Source organism: Elaeis guineensis, chromosome 15, assembly GCF_000442705.2.
Source record: "Elaeis guineensis isolate ETL-2024a chromosome 15, EG11, whole genome shotgun sequence".
Taxonomy (NCBI): Eukaryota; Viridiplantae; Streptophyta; class Magnoliopsida; order Arecales; family Arecaceae; genus Elaeis; species Elaeis guineensis.
The window spans coordinates 23,671,162-23,689,492 of NC_026007.2; the positions used below are offsets into that span (position 1 = coordinate 23,671,162).

An 18,331-nucleotide genomic window follows, 5' to 3' on the forward strand; every position below is an offset into this window, starting at 1 on the left:
GATAATGCATCAGTAAATGATGTTTTTTGTTAATATGTTAAAGATCCAACTTAATTTAAAAAATACACTTTACTCAAATGGTGAGTTCTTTCATGTTTGATATTGTACTCATATTTTTTAATTTAATTATACAAGAGAGATTAAAGGAGATAGATGAATCTATTTACAAGATTCATAAAAGTATTAAATATGTGAGAGGTTTCGAAGTTCGAAAACAAAAATTTTTGGAATATGTTAGACAAATATCTTTGAAAAATAAAAAAGATTTAAGACAAGATGTTCCCACAAGATGGAATTCAACTTATTTGATGCAAGACAGTGCTCCTGTTTATCATCATGCTTTTTTTCATTTGAAATTAAATGACTCCAATTACAAGCATTGTCCATCTGAAGAAGAGTGAGACAAAATTATGAAGATTAACAAGTTATTGAGTGTATTCTATGATGCTACTCTTGTATTTTCTAGAGTTAAATATACTATAGCAAATTTGAACTTTCCTCATATTTTTTTGATTGAGCTCACTTTAAGACAAAAGATAGAGAGTGTAGATGCTTTCATGCAACGAATGGTATGGTAAATGTATGAAAAATTTGCAAAATATTGATCAGATCATTATTTAATCTTGACCACGGCAGTTATTCTAGATCCTTAGTATAAATTTCAGTTTGTGGAGTATTGTTACAGAAAGTTGTATGGATATGACTGTTTCGAGACTTTTTACATCTGTGATTGTATATTTTCTCTCTTCAATCAGTATATAGTTTCTTCTTCTAAAACTCTAGCTATTAGTATATCAACTGATTTAGATATTGATAGTAGTACTTTTTGTGAGACTTCTGAACTATATAAAAAGTAGATATTTTTAAGATAATATAAATTTTATTTGTCAAAATAAATTTATTATTTTGTACATGATACTAGTTCTAATAAATAACTTATTTTATTTTTATAATGTTGTAGGATTTTGATACATTTGAAAGCTTTGAATTTATGACTACTGCACTGAAGTTTGAATTGGAATTATACTTAGATGAGCCAAGAGTTGATAGGAAGTCCAATTTAAACATCCTTTAATTTTGAAAAGCCAATCATTTTCGATATCCTCATCTTTCTCTCATGGCACATGATATTTTAATTATTCTAATATCTACAGTTACCTCTGAATCTACTTTTAGTATTGGTGGGTAGATACTCTATAGGTATCATAGTTCACTTAAACCAGATGTCACTAAGGTCGTGATTTACCCTCGAGATTAGATATTTAGAAAGAAAGGTATATAATTTAATCATTGTATTACTATTATATTTTTTGAATGAGTTTATTATTAACTATTATAATCTTTCAATATAGATATGTTGAAACCTGAGTTAGATGAGATTGTAGAAGATGTAATGAACTCTATTTCCATCAATGAAGCCCAATCAACTCAAGGCTCGGCCAATATTGATCCCAACCCATAATGAGATAAATCATGGCTATGCATTCTTTTTTGGATTGTGTTGTTCATATTTTTTGGATATATTATCTTGTTATGTTGTGCTTTGATTAGAACTCTTTTTTGATTTTTGTTTAACTAAGAACAATGGATGTTGTTATGTTGTCTTTGTTTGGAATTTTAGGTACTTATTTGGGTTTTAAGCAATTTTGAGATTGTTTTAAAGTTTGTATGTGCAGACTCTGATGATTTTTGGATATATATTTGATGACTCAACTATTTCTAACGGCAATAATCTTGGATGGCCTTCTTATATAGGCAACCAATTGTAGTCATTTTGATTTAGCTATGGATTAATTATCAGATCTGAGCCTCTTCGGTTAATTGCTGAAACTCATAAAAGCTAGGCTCTTAGGCCAGTACTACCTGTTTAATTTGAACATATTGTTGGTGATGGGATTTGGCTTAGAGTTAATATTGTATCCTATTTGAATCTTCTGTACGTGTCACTATGGCAGTGTTGCTATCTTCTTTGTCATCACTGGGATGTAATTTGGGAATATATTCTGATGCTATTTACAATAACATGTTAACTTAATATTCTGATATATGTATTTTATGTTCTACAATAGGATATTGCAGATTTCATACTTTCATGCATGATATAAGATTGGACCTAAAAATACTATGATTACTTGCCTGACTGGCAAACTTTTTTTTTTTTCATTGAGCAATTTTCTCCTCATGCTTTATGTGATTTAAAGTAATCATATGTTAAATAGTGACAGCATTTGTTCTCCTTTAAGGATAATGTGTTTCTAGACTTTCAGTTTGAAATGGTATATTTTATCTTGAATTAAACATGCTGGCTGTTTGTGAATTATGATGTTGGTCTTATTTTAAAATAGGTTAAACAGATTGGGTCAAATTGGTTAAATAGGTTGCTTCATAGTTATGCATCCTTTTTTAGATTGCATTGTTCATATTTTTGGACATGTATTGTGGAGGCTATGATGATTTTTGGATATATATTTAATGACTCAACTATTTCTAATGGAAATAATCTTGGATGGCCTTCTTCTATAGGCAACCGATTTAGTCATTTTGATTAGCTATGGATTAATTATCAGATCTGAGCCTCATCTTTCTCTTCTAGATATGCATGGATCTTTCTTTTTCATTCTTTGCTATTTTGATATTTTTTAGATGCAGCAACTTTATTATCATTCTTAATATGGATGAGAATATGGATTAGTAGATCCATGTGTTTGAAGTTGTACCACATATTTGTATCCTTCATTTTTTTTTATCAATATTTTATACTTAATTGGACATTACTAAAATACAAATTTTTCATGTGGAAATCAAGATGAGTTCCTTCTAAGAATTAGCCTCAGGCTTCTATGAACTATGATGATGGGCAACATGAGCCCCAGACCTCTCCAGTTAATTGTTGAAACTCATAAAAGCTAGGCTCTTAGGCTGTTACTACCTATTTAATTTGAACATATTGTTGGTGATGGGATTTAGCTTAGAATTAATGTTGTATCCTATTTGAATCTTTTGTATGTGTTACTGTTGCAGCATTGCTATCTTCTTTGTCATCACCAGGATGTAATTTGAGAATAATTCTAATACTATTTACAGTAACATGTTAACTTAATATTTTAATATATATATTTTATGTTCTATAATAAGATATTACAAGTTTCATACTTTCATGTATGATATGAGATTGGACTTAAAATCACTGTGATTACTTGTCTGGCTGGCAAGCTTTTTTTTTTTATTGAGCAGGTTTTCTCCTGATGCTTTATATCATTTAAAGTGATCATATGTTAAATAGTGACAGTATTTGTTCTCCTTTAAGGATAATGTGTTTCCAGTTTGAAATGGTATATTATTTATCTTGAATTAAACATGCTGGTTGTTTGTGAATTATGATGTTTGTCTTATTTAAAAATAATTAAACAAGTTGAATTAGATCAATTAAATAAGTTATTCATCAATTAAATAGGTTAAATGACAAACAAGTTAAACGGATTGGATAGGATCGGTTAAATCAGTTCGGTCGGTCCGGTTAAACAAGTTAAACAAATTGGATCAGATGACCTATTTATTAAATGGGTTAGATTCATATTTGAAAATCTGATCTATTTAATAAACAGGTCGGATTCAGGTTTAATATTTTCTGACCCAACCTACATCTGATCCGACCCATTTATGATCCGACCCGATTGCCACCCCTACTTCTGCAGCAGCACAAGAGGAGCAGTTCACCTACTAGCTGTGGCACTATCGTATGGGTCACATAAGTGACATAAGACTCACAAATTGAGTAAGAGAGGATTGATTTCAGTACTCAAGAAGGAGGGTGATGATCTTTGTGTTGGAAAACATAGGCGATTTCATGTATATATTTTAAATTTTTTCGAATAAATTATCACAAAAAGTAAATAGATTAATCAAATTAATCTAACATGCATATGATCTAATCATCAAATCAACCTACTCTAAAATCTATGATATGATATATTGCATATAAAATCTAAAAAATACTGAAGATAAAATCAGCATGCATGCATGTGAGCAGTAGATTATATTACTTCTAATTTGAGTTCAGAACTTGATACTTTTATACGGGTCGATGATCGCTTCTACTGAGAGATATGGTAAAGAGAGTCCTCACTATTTGTTCGCAGCCATACATGCATCCGTCTCTACGAAAAATCCACTCGAAGTCCCAATATGATCGATCTTCTTGGGAGTGCTAGCTCACGCGGAAGAACTTCTTCTTGACTGATTTGGATCCCTTTTTCAAATCTTGGAACCTTTTCAGAGATTGAAGATGGACTTCTGGAGAAGATGAAGAGATAAAAAAAAGATGGAGAAGAAACTATTTTTTTTCTTATTTTTTCTCTCTTCCCAAACCTGATGTAGAAATCCTAGAAGACTAGGTTTTGCACACACCCCAAGAGAAGAGGACTCTCCTCTTCTTTCATACCATAAAATCATGCCCAAGACCCCTCTCAATGTGAAGGCCTCTCTCTTAAATCTCTTACACATATGATAATGAAATAAAACTCCTTTTATTTCAATGTATAAGGAGGTGGGATGAAGATTCCTGGAGATCACAGACTCTTGATGTGTTGTCATCCCTACTCAAAAATTCATGTCAAAACATGTCAAGAAAATATGGGATGCTCCTTCCCATATTTTTTATGGTAAATCAATTCTCCAACTAATCTTCCATGAAAACTTCCTCAAATTGTCGCATATATAAGGAGAAAAAAATAAGTTGACGTGGAGAGGTTGATTTGGATAAGAACAGACTCTCTTGATAAGAATATTTTCAAATTTAATTTTAAAACCTTTTATCAAAACTAAATTAGATTTGGATGTAAGATAGAGAGGGAGAATAACTCTTTGGCATAAAAAAATCTCATGCAAAAATTATTTGTGCTTGGAGATAGATGGCACGCAAAGTGGGTTGGTGCGAGGGAGAAGAGTCCAATCCTATATAGACTCTTTATTTCCTTATTTGAATCCAAATCAAATCACATCTAGTTTAGCCCAAATAAAATATATGAAATCCAACCTAATTAAGTTCATAAATTTTAATCAAATTCTAATCAAATTAAAAATTGATTGAACCAAAGTCCTGATCAAATCAGAAATATTTCTTCCTTAGCGATTAGGTCATCTCATAACCTAATCGAGTCAAACCTAATTGAATCCTATTCAATTAAATTTTATTTAATTTCTTGGCTCAATCAAATTAAGCTAATCAATAATTTAATTATTAATTAATCTTTTATTAATTCACTAACACTTAGTGAATAAATTTATTACAACTTTTGTATGAGGTTAACCATCAATTGAATTGTCGATTAAGCCCTTGAACGATTCTCAATCATTAATCAGCCTCATGATCAATCGAAACTTCTTTTGAGTGTGACCCCATAGGTTTGAACCTAAGCTGATAGCACATGAATAACTTTCTGAACCAATTGATGTAACCATCTAGCAATGTGACTCGATATCCGGATAGGTCGAATGAAGGCGAAGCAATATTCAAGAACCTACTGGCATATGGTTATCATATAATTCATCTCTTTGACCCTCATACTCAAGGATGACCAAGGATTTACTGTCAATCCTAGATAAGTCATTCACATTATATTCCAATCTTTCAAATCTATTTCATGGATTATCCGAGTTCAGATTTTGCTAAATTGAAATACATTGATACATTAACTCCTACTAATTCGGAGGGGTCAATCCCATCTTGACTTAAGCACGAACTTGACAAGTACTTAACTACACCCAAAAATCTTCCATCACTAAATTATAAACTCAGATAGTCCGGCATCAAAGTACAGTGAGTTGCTTGCAAGTCACCGTAGTGATCTCAGATCGGAGGGACACTTATACCTATACCCTTCATCAGCTATCCTTGATAGCAGAGTGCTCCGTAGTTGATCACGTTCAGTGATGATGTACTCCTATATCTCACCTACATGCCATATTAGTATCTCCATACTATTTGATTACGAAGATAATCAATGCATATGGCACACAATGACCTACACTTGATATCGCTATCGTCCTAATAATAGCGTATCGTTTGATCGCGAACCAATTTAAGGATTACACGATAAATCCTCCTTTATCGATTAAAGTAATCCTAAAGACTTCATCACAATATAAAAGTTTATTAGAAGATGTAACCTTGTGATGAATAAGACCAAATAATTTTTATTAATTATCAATTCATATACAATTATAATTAGCACAATCGTCAAACGATTAGCTTTAGGATATATTTTCCAACAACTCTCATTTGGACTAAAATCAATCAGTATAGTATCATATATCTATCTTAGATTTATCATCTCAAAACTAATAGATACTGAGGCTTTAGTAAATGGGTTGGTCACATTCTCCTTTCCGTCGATCTTCAAAAGTTCAATGTCGCCTTAACAGATTTTTCGAATAAGGTGGTAGCGATGCAAAATACTTAGTAAGCTAATGGGATTTCGGCTCCAAGGCATGAGCTATGGCTCGATGCTGTACCATACAGCAAAACCATCATTGGAGGGTGCTACTCTTAGCTTGCTAATGGACCTCTACAATCACATATCTTCTTTGCAAGCATTGAATGCTGCAATGCATTCTGCCTCGCAAATTAAATTGGCTATATTTTTTTGCTTGAAATTTTTCTAGCAGATTGCTCTATTATTTAGGGTAAAGATGTATTCCAACACGTTCTTACTATTATTATATCCAACTAAAAACTGAAGTCATACTCTAAAAATTTTAAGTCAGATTCTTCATAACCAAGTCACCAGTCCTTAGTATTTCTCAAATACTTAAGGATGACTTTCAGTGATTCTCACTCGGATCTTGCATATATCCACTCACTACCTTAATGAGTATACCATATCCATCTCATACATGGTATACATGATAGAATAAATTCTAGTCATAAACACTCTATGTATGTTGGACTGAAAAAATCAAGTAGCCTCTTAGATCTATCTCTATAGATCTTCATCCCTAGGATGAGAGGTACTTTTTCTCAAGTCCTTTATGGAGAACTATGATAATAGAAAATTTTTATTCTCTGTAATATAAAGAATATCATTTTTGATTAAAAAAATTTTATTCACATACAAAATAAGAAATACACTCACAGAACTATTAACCCATTTGTATTTGCAGGGTTCTTCTTTGTTCTTAACGAAGCCGTGCATTTTGATCACTTATCAAAATGTATATTCCAACTTGAAATATTTAGCATTGTCTTAGGAGAAAATATCTCATTATGGTCAATACCATAATGTTAATGATATCCTTAGGCAACCAGACGAGCTTTGTAGGTCTCACCTTCTCGTTTATGCTCTCTGATCCTATAAAAGATCCACTTACACCCTATGGATTTTATTCCTTCGAGTGAATCAATGAGTGTCCATACACCATTGATCTTCATGGATTTTATTTCAGACTCTATGGCTTTAAGCTATTAATCAGAGTCGAACCTCTGCACAGCATCCATGTAGGTGATCGATCTTTGTTGCTCTTATCGAGTTCAACAGGATCACATCCCAGATCTAGAAATCGAAGTCTCTATCCGATGGATGTAGTACTCTATCGGATCTTCTTAATGGTGCCTCTTCAATGAGTTTCAGATATGATCTAATCAAATCTGATTCTATGGGTTCACTAGATTGTATCGATTTCTTTACCTGTCGAACTTCATAAATTTCACATTAAAGGCATCAGTACCTTCATCATTGTACTTTTTTCTGAAAGAAATGCCAAACAACTCTTGTTCTTTAACATGATAGAAGTTATATTCCCTAAATTCTTTGAAATTATCCTACAAAATAATACATATAGGATCGAGATCCAAGCTAATCCATTTGCAAATGCTTGACATAAACTGAACACTCCCAAACCCTAAGGTAAGAAAGTATCGGCTTACGCCTAGTCCATATCTCATATGGAGTCATTGCGAATAATTAATTTGAAATTTAGCTCAGAACATAACAAGAGTCTTAAGAGCATAACCCTAAAAGGAGACTGACAGACTTGCAAACCCCATCATGGATCCAACTATGTCTAACAAAGTCGATTCTAATAAGAAAGAATCTTATTCTCTTCTAGATATATAAAAACTCATCAAAAAAATATTCTCTTCATTGGTCTGACTAAAGAGTTTCAATGCTCTTCTTATTTTGTTTCTTTACCTTATTATAGAATCATTTGAATATTTTGAATAATCTAAATTTATGGCAAACATGTTCGTAGATTCAATATATCAATATGTATTAGATTCAGAACATCATTGACTTGTTCACCTTTTCAGCAAAAGATGATTTGGGTCATCTTACTAAGAGATAGGATTAATAGGTTGACAATGATTCACAACCATTGACTTCAAAAATTATCTTGTTGATCCTATTCTTACTTAATGATCGAGCCAAAACTGCCAAAGGTAGGCTTTTAGGATATAATCTACTTTAGGAGTTTGATTGTTATGTACTATACACTAACAGGCTGTGATTATTCATAAAATTCATTTCTCAGTTGTCCACATGATTTTGACATCATTCATAATAATATCACAAAAATCATTAGATAATAATGACAATCACTAAAATGACATTGGTAGAATTGAAAATAAGCTTGATGATTCCTAAAATCTAGATTAGAAACATGACTTCCATCTCCAACGTTTCGAAATCTCTTATTGTTTCAATATTTTTACTAATCTGAAGTTATTGCAATAATTTGCATAGACTTTCAATATCCAATATTTAGATAGTAGTGTCACAGATAGAAAATTCACAATGTGTTATCATATAAGTTCCTTGTCCAGCAATCCTTTGCTGATTTCTCTCCTTAGCTTGTTTGGATCAAGAAACTTTGTCAGATTAGATTAACCTTAGACTCTTTTGTCAGTTCGGCTCCTCAGCCCAAGCACGACTCTTTAACATCTTTTTTTTTTTTCAAAAAATTATTATCCCACTGAAGACACATCTTCAGAGGTGCAAAAGTATTCCTTCAATATTTGAAAGATTTTTTTTCACTGAGCATCATCGAATTTACAACTAAATTCATGATTTTTCACTACTCTCAAAAAATATCACATGGTGATATGATCATTTGGCCACTTCTAATAAGTGCCTTTGATCGCATCATGTGTGTTGGATGTAAAAATTTCAAGTGCTGAATCCATAATCATATATAGGATCCATTCATGCTCTAGAACTATTTACAACTTTCGATACTATCTATCAAGTTGAGTCTATAAATAAACCATTGTCAAACAATGAATGGAGCAACGGACATTTAGCCATAACTGAAAGAAAAATACAAGATCCTCTATGTTTATGAATTGATTTAAGTCTAAAAATTTAGACTTTAGTGTAAAATTTTCCACTATTTTATAACGAATTGGTAGCCTCTATCTCCAATTCGAAGAATTACCTTAATTTTTTAGCGGGTACTAGAATTCACATATATTGCATACAGGCTCAAAGATGGCTCAGTCAACCCATATGCACCTATGGATAGATTTCTCAATCAATTATTTTTTCAAATAATTTTTAGTAATTAATTTATTCTAAATTTTATTTGAGTAGCGATGGGCCTCCATTGAAAATTTTGGTTAGATCAAACCACTAACATGAACCTACTCAGTGTTTCTAACTAATGAATGATCAGACCTGAGGATGGCTCGATCAACCCAACCATCATCAGATAGTATAACAGAGTCATCATATGATGAATGATAATTCCATCATTCAGAGAGAACATCCAGACGGATGGCACCTGCGATGTCAATCAAAAATAATGAACCCATTATAGGCTATGATCTAGTTATCCCCATAACTAGCTCATTTTATGAATCTAATAATTTAAAATTTAAGAATCAGTTTAAAGAAGAGATGAGAAGAGATCAACTAGTAAACCACAATCCTCTCACTGACTTCACTAAATCATTGAATTGATTAGGGTCATACTAATTGAAATAGCACCTAGATCAGTCATACTGATCAACATTAATGACATGGGTCAATTCGAACCATTTAGTAGTCTAATCAAGACATTATCCATCAAATTAGATAGGTAAGGTGAGATCGATGGGAGGGTCTGCTAAGCTTGCCTTAGATACCATTGAAATGGCCAGATAAGTCACTCCCAATTAAAAATTATCGATCGAATATCGAACTTACCTTAGATATCAATTTGTTAGTTAGTTTCAATTTAACCAATCTAATGATTCAGATTCAACTACTAAGTCACAATCAAGATCTATTTGGTCTAATCAAAGACATAGACTTTACCATCTACAACTATTGTATTAGAGAAACCATGATTAATCTAATTCAATATTTGATTAGACTTAATCAATTTCTCTAATGGTCAATTAATTTTTTAATTCTAATCTTAGGTCTAACCTAATTAAAAGACCTGATTTGAGCTAATCTATACCCTCATATTTTATGCAATATCATTAGATTTTTAATTCACAATCCTAGATGTAATCGATTCTTCACTTAATTCTCAATTAAGTTTAGCATCAACATGAGTTTAGGTTTAGGTTTAAAATAATTTTAATTTTTTATTTTGTAAATAATTTATAATAAATTTTTATGTAAAGATTTTTTATTCTAAAACTGAATTGACTCAATCAATATTGAGGCGGCTACACAAGAAGACTGGATCAACTCAGTTCAAAACTAGATCGACTCAGTGATTGTGCGAGCATTATTTTAGATTTAAAAAATCTTACATAATCTTAAAATAAAATCAATCATAAACACCTTTTAAATCATATCTAAAAATTTTTTATGGTTCAAGATTTTATTTTTTATGATTAAAATAATTTTAATCACATAGATTAGATGTCTTACATTTCATATAACTTTGTATCACATACAACAAACCTAGGGTTTCAAGATCTAGGATTTTGCCAAAAAAGTAAGTTCTTCCTTTCACGTTCTTCTTCATGAAATTTAATCACATGACACTCCTACAGTCATAAGAGTATCCCATTCGAATGAAAAAAAAAAATTTTAAATTCTTCTTGCTCCTATGATCGGACGGTCTGGTGATCAACCCAATCTAAGTACTTCTAATCAGGTCATCTAATCTAATTACATATCACATATGTATGAATTTAGATCTAATCTAAATTATATCAGATCTAATTATAATTTTAAATTACATCTAAATTAAATCATAAACATCATATGCAACATATAAAATCAGATTTTATCAACGATTAGCACAAACTAGGACAACCTTTTCAACTGTAAGGGTAAACCCTACAGCAGAATATCTTATGTCAATTTGTATGATCAATCATTAATTAAATTTATATCTAAAATATCATATATCAAATATAAATAAAATTAAATTTTAAATTTAATATGCACATAAATCATGTCATAATGAACCTAGGCTTTGATACTACTGTTGGAAAACGTAAGCGATTTCATACATATATTTTAAAAACTTTTTTTAAATAAATTATAAAAAAAAGTAAATAAATTAATTAAATTAATCTAATATAATATAATCTAATTATCAAATCAACCTACTCTAGGATCTACGACATGATATGGTTGCATATAAATCTGAAAAACACTGAAGATAAAATCAGTATGCATGTATGTGAGTGGTAGATCATATCTACTTCTAATCTGAGTTCAAAACTTGATACTTTTGCATGGGTTGATGATCGCTGCTACTGAAAGATATAGTACAAAGGGTCCTCACTGATTGCTTGTAGCTTCCCGGTCTCTACGAAAAATTCACTCAAAGCCTCGATCTGATCGATCTTCTTGGGAGTGCTAGCTCGCATGAAAATCTTCTTCTTGGCTAAATCTGGATCTTTTTTTTAAATTTTTGGATCTTTTTAGAGTTAAAGATGGACTTCTGAAGGAGATGAAGAGATGAAAAAAAGATGGAGAGAAAACTATTTTTTCTTATTTTTTTTTTCTTTCCAAATCCTAAGGTAGAAACCCTAGAAGACTAGGCTTTGCGCACCACCCAAGAGAAAGAGGACTCTCCTCTTCTTTCACACCATGAAACCATGCCCAAGACCCCTCTCAATATGAAAGGCATCTCTCTCAGGTCTCTTACATGCACAAGAATGAAATAAAACTCCTTTTATTTCAATGTGTAAAAGAGTGGATGAAGAGTCCTAGAGATCATGGACTCTTGATGTGTTGTCACCCCTACTCAAAAATTTATGCCAAAATATGCCAAAAGAATTTGGGATGATCCTTCCTATATTTTTTTATGATAAATCAATTCTCTAACTATTCTCTCACAAAAAACCTCCTCAAAATGTCATACATATAAGGAGAAAAAAATAATTTGGCATGGACATATTGATTTGGATAAGAACAAACTCTCTTGATAAAGAATATTTTGAAATCAAATTTCAAAACCTTTCTTTTATAAAAATCAAATTAGATTTGGATATGAGATAGAGAGGGAGAAGAATTCTTTGGTATAAAAAATCTCATGCAAAAACTATTTGTTCTTGGAGATAGATGGCATGCAAAGTGGGTTGGCGCAACGGAGAAGAGTCCAATCCTATATAGACTCTTTATTTTCCTTATTTGAATCCAAATTAAATTATATTGGTTTAGCCCAAATAAAATAGATAAAATCTAACCTAATTAGTTTATAAATTTTTAATCAATTTTAATCAAATTAAAAATTAATTGAATCAAAATCCTGATCAAATTAGGAACAATTCTTCTTACGATTAGGTCATCTCATAACCTAATCGGGTCAAACCTAATTGAATCTAATTTAATTAGATTTTATTTAATCCTCTTCATTCAATCAAATTGAGCTAATTAGTAATTTAATTATTAATTAATCCTCCATTAATTCACTAACATCTAGTGAATAAATTTATTAACTTTTACATAAGGTTAGCTATCAATCGAATTGATGATTAAGCCCTTGAATGATTCTCAATCTTGATCAGCCTCATGGTTAGTTAGAAACTTCTTTTGAGTGTAATCCCATAGGTTCGAACTTAAGTCGATAGTACAAAAATAACTTTCTGAACCAATCGATGTAGCCATCTAGCAATGATGACCCGACGTCCGGATAGGTCGAATGAAAGCGAAGCAACATTCAAAAACCTACTGGTGTATGGTTATCGTATAATTCATCTCTTTGATTCTAATACTAAAGGATGATCAAAGATTTAACTGTCAATCTTAGATAAGTCATCCATATTGTATTTCAATCTTTCAAATTTATCTCATAGATTATCCAAGTTCAGATTTTACTAAATTAAAAATATTTGATACATTAATTCCTACTAATTCTGAGGTATCAATCACATCTTGACTTATGCACCGACTTGACAAATACTTGACTACACCCAGAAATCTTTCGTCACTGAATTATAAACTCAGATATTCTGACATCAAAGTATAGTGAGTTGCTTGCAAGTCACCGTGGTGATCTCAAGTTGGAGGGACACTTATACCCATACCTTTCGTGAGCTACCCTTGACAGTAGAGTGCTCCGCAATTGGTCATGTTCAGTGATAATATACTTCTACATCTCACCTGCGTGCCATACTAGTGTCTTCACACCATTTGGTTACGAGGACAACCAACGCATATGACACACAATGATCTACACTTGATATTGCTATCATCCTAGTAATAGCGTATCATTTGGTCGTGAATCAATTTAAGGATTATGCGATAAATTCTTCTTTATCGATCAAAGTAATCCTAAAGACTTCATCACAATATCGGAGTTCATTAGAAGGTACAATCTTGTGATGAATAAGGCCAAATAATTTTTATTAATTATCAATTCATATATAATTATAATTAGTACAATCGTCAAATGATTGGTTTTAGGACATATTTTTCAACACTTTGTTAGTCTTGTATCTATGCAAATAGCATGAGATAAAGTTTGCTAGTAGTTTTAAGCAGAGTGAAGATGTTTTGGAGCTTGTTCATTCGGATGTATGGAGATCAGCACCTGTTGTAGCTCAAGGTAGAGCTAGATAGTTTGTCACCTTTATAGATGACTTCTCCAGGAGAGTTTGGATCTGATCAGAAAAAATCAGAGGTGTTTTACCCAGTTTAAGATCTAGAGAGTTGAGGTGGAGAAGAGACAGGGCAGCCAGTAAAGTATTTAAGATCTGATAATGGAGGGGAGTGCACAAGCCTGAAGTTCAAAAGGTATTGTGAAAAAAATGACATCAAGTGCCATTACATAGTGAGGATGACCCCTCAGCAGAATAGTATCGCAAAGAGGATGAATCGAACACTAACTGAGAAGGTCAGGAGCTTGAGGCTGCAAGCATCATTGTTCAATCTTTTTGGGATGATGCTCTAACATTTGCTTGTTTCTTTGTTAATAGGTCACCCATAGATCACTCAATGAAGGACTTTTAGAGGTAGTTTTGAGTGGAAAGAAGGTGGATCTTGGCCATCTGAAGGTGTTTGGCTATCCGGCTTATGCTTTGGTGGAGGAAGCTGAATGGAGCAAGTTGGAACCAAAGTCATAAAAGATGATCTTCATCTGGTATCCTGCAGATATGAAGGGTTACTTGCTGTGAGATCCATATTCTTAGAAGTGTGTCATCGACAAGAATATGATCTTTGATGAAAAGAGCATCTTGAGGAAGTTGAGAAGTGCGGATGGAGTTAGAAAGACAGTTTAGTGCAGCAGTGAACAGCACTCGCAATCAGGTGATTTGCTTTCAACTTCAGGCTCGAAATGTATTCAATTTGAGGTGGAGTTGAAAAGGCATGGTCATACACCTGTGGAGGATTAGCGAGGAGAGGATGTTGTTCAGGAGGAAGTACAGAGGCAGTCACAGATAGCAGACTTATAAAATACAGCAAGGGGAGTGGCACTACACACTGAACAGTATTGTTCATAAACCGATGAGATATGACATTGATCTCATCACTGCTAATGATGATCCAGAGACCTTTGAGGAGGCCATAGAGAGTCCGGATTGGGAGTCATGGATGCAGGCCATGATGGAGAAAATGAAGTCTCTCAAGAAGAACCAGACATGGCGGTTGGTGATTTACCAGAATATGCTCGATCCATTGATTCTAAATGGGTTTATACCAGAAAGGAGGTACCTTCAGAGCAAGATAGAGTGAGGTATAAGGCTAAGCTAATAGCCAAAGGATACTTATAGAGAGGAGTTGATTATACAAAGGTATGCTCTCCGATCGTTAGGCATACATCTATCAGGGTACTGTTGAATATTGTAGCTGTTGAGAATAGTGTTCCAAAGTCAATCGTCAGCCTGTTGACGGTTGTGCTCTTTTTGTATTAGTACATAAATATAAATAAATAAAAGTTATTTTGATATTTTTCATCATAAATTATCATCTTCTAATGAACTCCTGTGTTGTGGTGAAGTCCTTAGGACTATTTAGACTCGACAAAGGAGGATTTGTCGTTTAGTCCTTAAACCTGTTCGCGACAAATGATACGTTGTTACCAAGGACAACAATGTTTATCGAGCATAGGTCGTTGTGTGCCATATAGGTTGGTTGTCCTCTTAACCAAGGAGTGTGGAGACACTGGTATGGCATACAGGTGAGATGTAAGGGTACATCTGCACTGAACGTGACCGACTCCGGAGCTATTTCTGCTGTCAAGATTTGCTCCGATGGGATATGGGTATAAATCCCTCCGACCTGAGACCGCCATGGTGACTTGCAAGCAACTCACTGCACTTAGGCACTGGACTACCTGAATTTCTAATTCAGTGACGGAAGGCTGCTGGGTGTAGTCAAGTACTTGACTTGTCGGTGCGTGTGTCAAGATGGGATTGACCACTCCAGTTCAGGAGCTGTGTACAGTCATATTTCAATTTAGCAAAACTTGGCCAGGGTAGTCCTAGTGAGGAGTCACAGGACTGTTTGAGTTGAGCACGACTCGGATGATCTAATCAGGGTTGACAGTTTAACCCTGAGTCATCCTAAACACAGGGGTCAAAAGGGATGAATTATACAGTAACCATATTCACGTAGGTTCTGAGTGTTGCGATTGTGACTATTCGACCTATCCGAATCGGGTACCATTGCTAGATGGTCACTTCGATTAGTACAGGAATTGGTTCCTGTGCTACCGGCTTAGGTTCGAACCTGCGGGGTCACACACATTAGAGGTTCCTATCTGATCTGATGGCTGATGAAGAGTCTAATATTTATACTATGAGTCCTATGTGTCTGAGACTCTGTGATCGAGAATCAGATTCTCTGATCATGAGTCCCACACATTTTGGGTACCGGGGTCAAGAGTCCCACTGGTTTGGGACTCTTCGATCAAGGTTTCATATTGATGGACTTTGATACCCGATTGCCCATCAATTTGGACTCAATATTTATGAGAGATTTAATTAGTGATTTGATCACTAATTAACTCAATTTGATTGAGTAATTATTTTTGGATCAAGTCCAATTGAATTGGATTCAGTTGGATTAGGTTAAGAGTTGACCTAATCGTCGAGATGGTTTGGTCCCTGATTTGATCAGGGGTTGGGCTTAGTCAATTCTGATTTGATTAGATTTTATTGAGCCTAATTAAGCCTAATTAAGTTATTTAATTAGTCTAATTGGCTAACTATTTTATTATTGGTTCAATTAGGTTATTAAAATGAAACCACCTTGAAAATCCCTGCGCCACCTCATATCTCTGCGCCCATTTGAATTCACGAGAAGAAACTTCTCATGAATTTTCTCTCATGCAAAGCCCTTCTCACGCCCACTCTTGTGCCCAATCTGGATAAAATGATTAGTTAGCCATTCAAATTCAAAGTGTGTTGAATTTGAATGGATAACTTATCTCTTGCGCCTTCATGCCTTATCCACTTTAGCGCCCCATATCTACACGAGAAAGAGTTTCTCATGAAACCTTTCCATGCACAAAGAGCCTCGCACCTTCTCTTCTCTCTCAGCCAAGTGGATAGGGATGAGTTGGTTTGCATTTGAATTCAAATTTGATTTGAATTCAAATGTGAACCACTTGTCTTTATCTCTCACGGGATAAGACACGTTCGACGTTGTTTTAAAAAGAGGAGAAGGATGGGGCGTGCATAGAAAAATTTTGAGAAAGAAAGTGGGTGTGAGGAAGCCTTGTGCATGAGGTGAAGGTCCAAAACCTTCCAGAGAAAAAGAAAGAAAAGAAAGAAAATTGGGCACAGGGTTTTCAGTGTGTTCCCTAGGGTTTCAGCCTGGGTTCGGGAAGTGAGAGTGAGCTACGAGTGTCGTGAGCCCACCAAATTCAGGAGAGATCATCACCTCTCAAGCATATTTGCTGATGATCCAGAGTCTGGAATCGACAGACATCGATCGAAGGAGTTCGATCAGCATCAGCCATCGAAAAGGGTCTCAAACGAGCTAGCACTCGTGAGGAGCCGATCAGATCGGAGCCTCGTGTGGATGATCCGCAGAGGCCAGACATACTGTGTGGCTATTGCGATGATCAGACCTCCGACGGTGATCAGATTGCGGATCGACTACCGCACAAAGGTATTGTGTTCTGAACACAGAACAGTAAATTATTTACTGTTCAAATTTGAATTTCAAATTTAAATGCATGCATGCTTATATCATATTTAGATCCTAGTGTAGGATAAATATATATTAATTAATTAGATTAATTAATTTTTCACTGTAAAATAGTATTTTGAAAAAATTTTAAAATTATCATTTTACCCCTGCACTAATTTCACTTCAAATGGTATCAGAGCAGGTTCTAAGATATGATATATGAATTTGCATGTATAGATTAAGTTGTAATCTAAAAGTTTAAATTTAAAATTTAAAATTTAAAATTTAAAATTTAATTTTGAAAGTTGTTCGAAATTCAAAATTCAAAATTTGAAATTCAAAATTTGAAATTTGAATTTTGAAATTTGAAATTCAAATTCAAAATTCAAAAATTTGAAATTTAAAATTTGAAATTTAAAATTTAAATTTGAAAATTTCAAATTTAAAATTCAAAATTTAAAATTCAAAATTTGAAATTCAAATTTAAAATTTGAAATTTGAAATTTGTTTGAAATTTGAAATTCAAAATTTAAAATTTGAAATTTGAAATTTAAATTTTAAATTGGTATATTTAGATATACTTGATCCAAGTAGCAAGTAATCGAATTGGGTTGGTTGCCATGGCCGTCCGGTCATAGGAGAAAAGTAGGGTTTAAAGGCTCTCCTCCCATTCGATGGGGTCTCCTATGGCGGTAGGGGTGCCGCTGCAATTATATCCCATGCAGATGAAGCAGCGAAAGGACTTAATTGTAAAGGTTCAATTGTAAAATTTATCATGAATGTGTTAGATTAGATCTAAAGAA

The 18,331-nt window shown here is 33.2% G+C and overlaps 1 pseudogene; it reads left to right on the top strand.

Annotated features, from left to right (window-relative positions):
* Positions 1-410: 410 nt before the first annotated feature.
* LOC140854106 (zinc finger BED domain-containing protein RICESLEEPER 1-like) lies at positions 411-1,189 on the top strand (annotated as a pseudogene).
* The last annotated feature ends 17,142 nt before the right edge of the window (positions 1,190-18,331 follow it).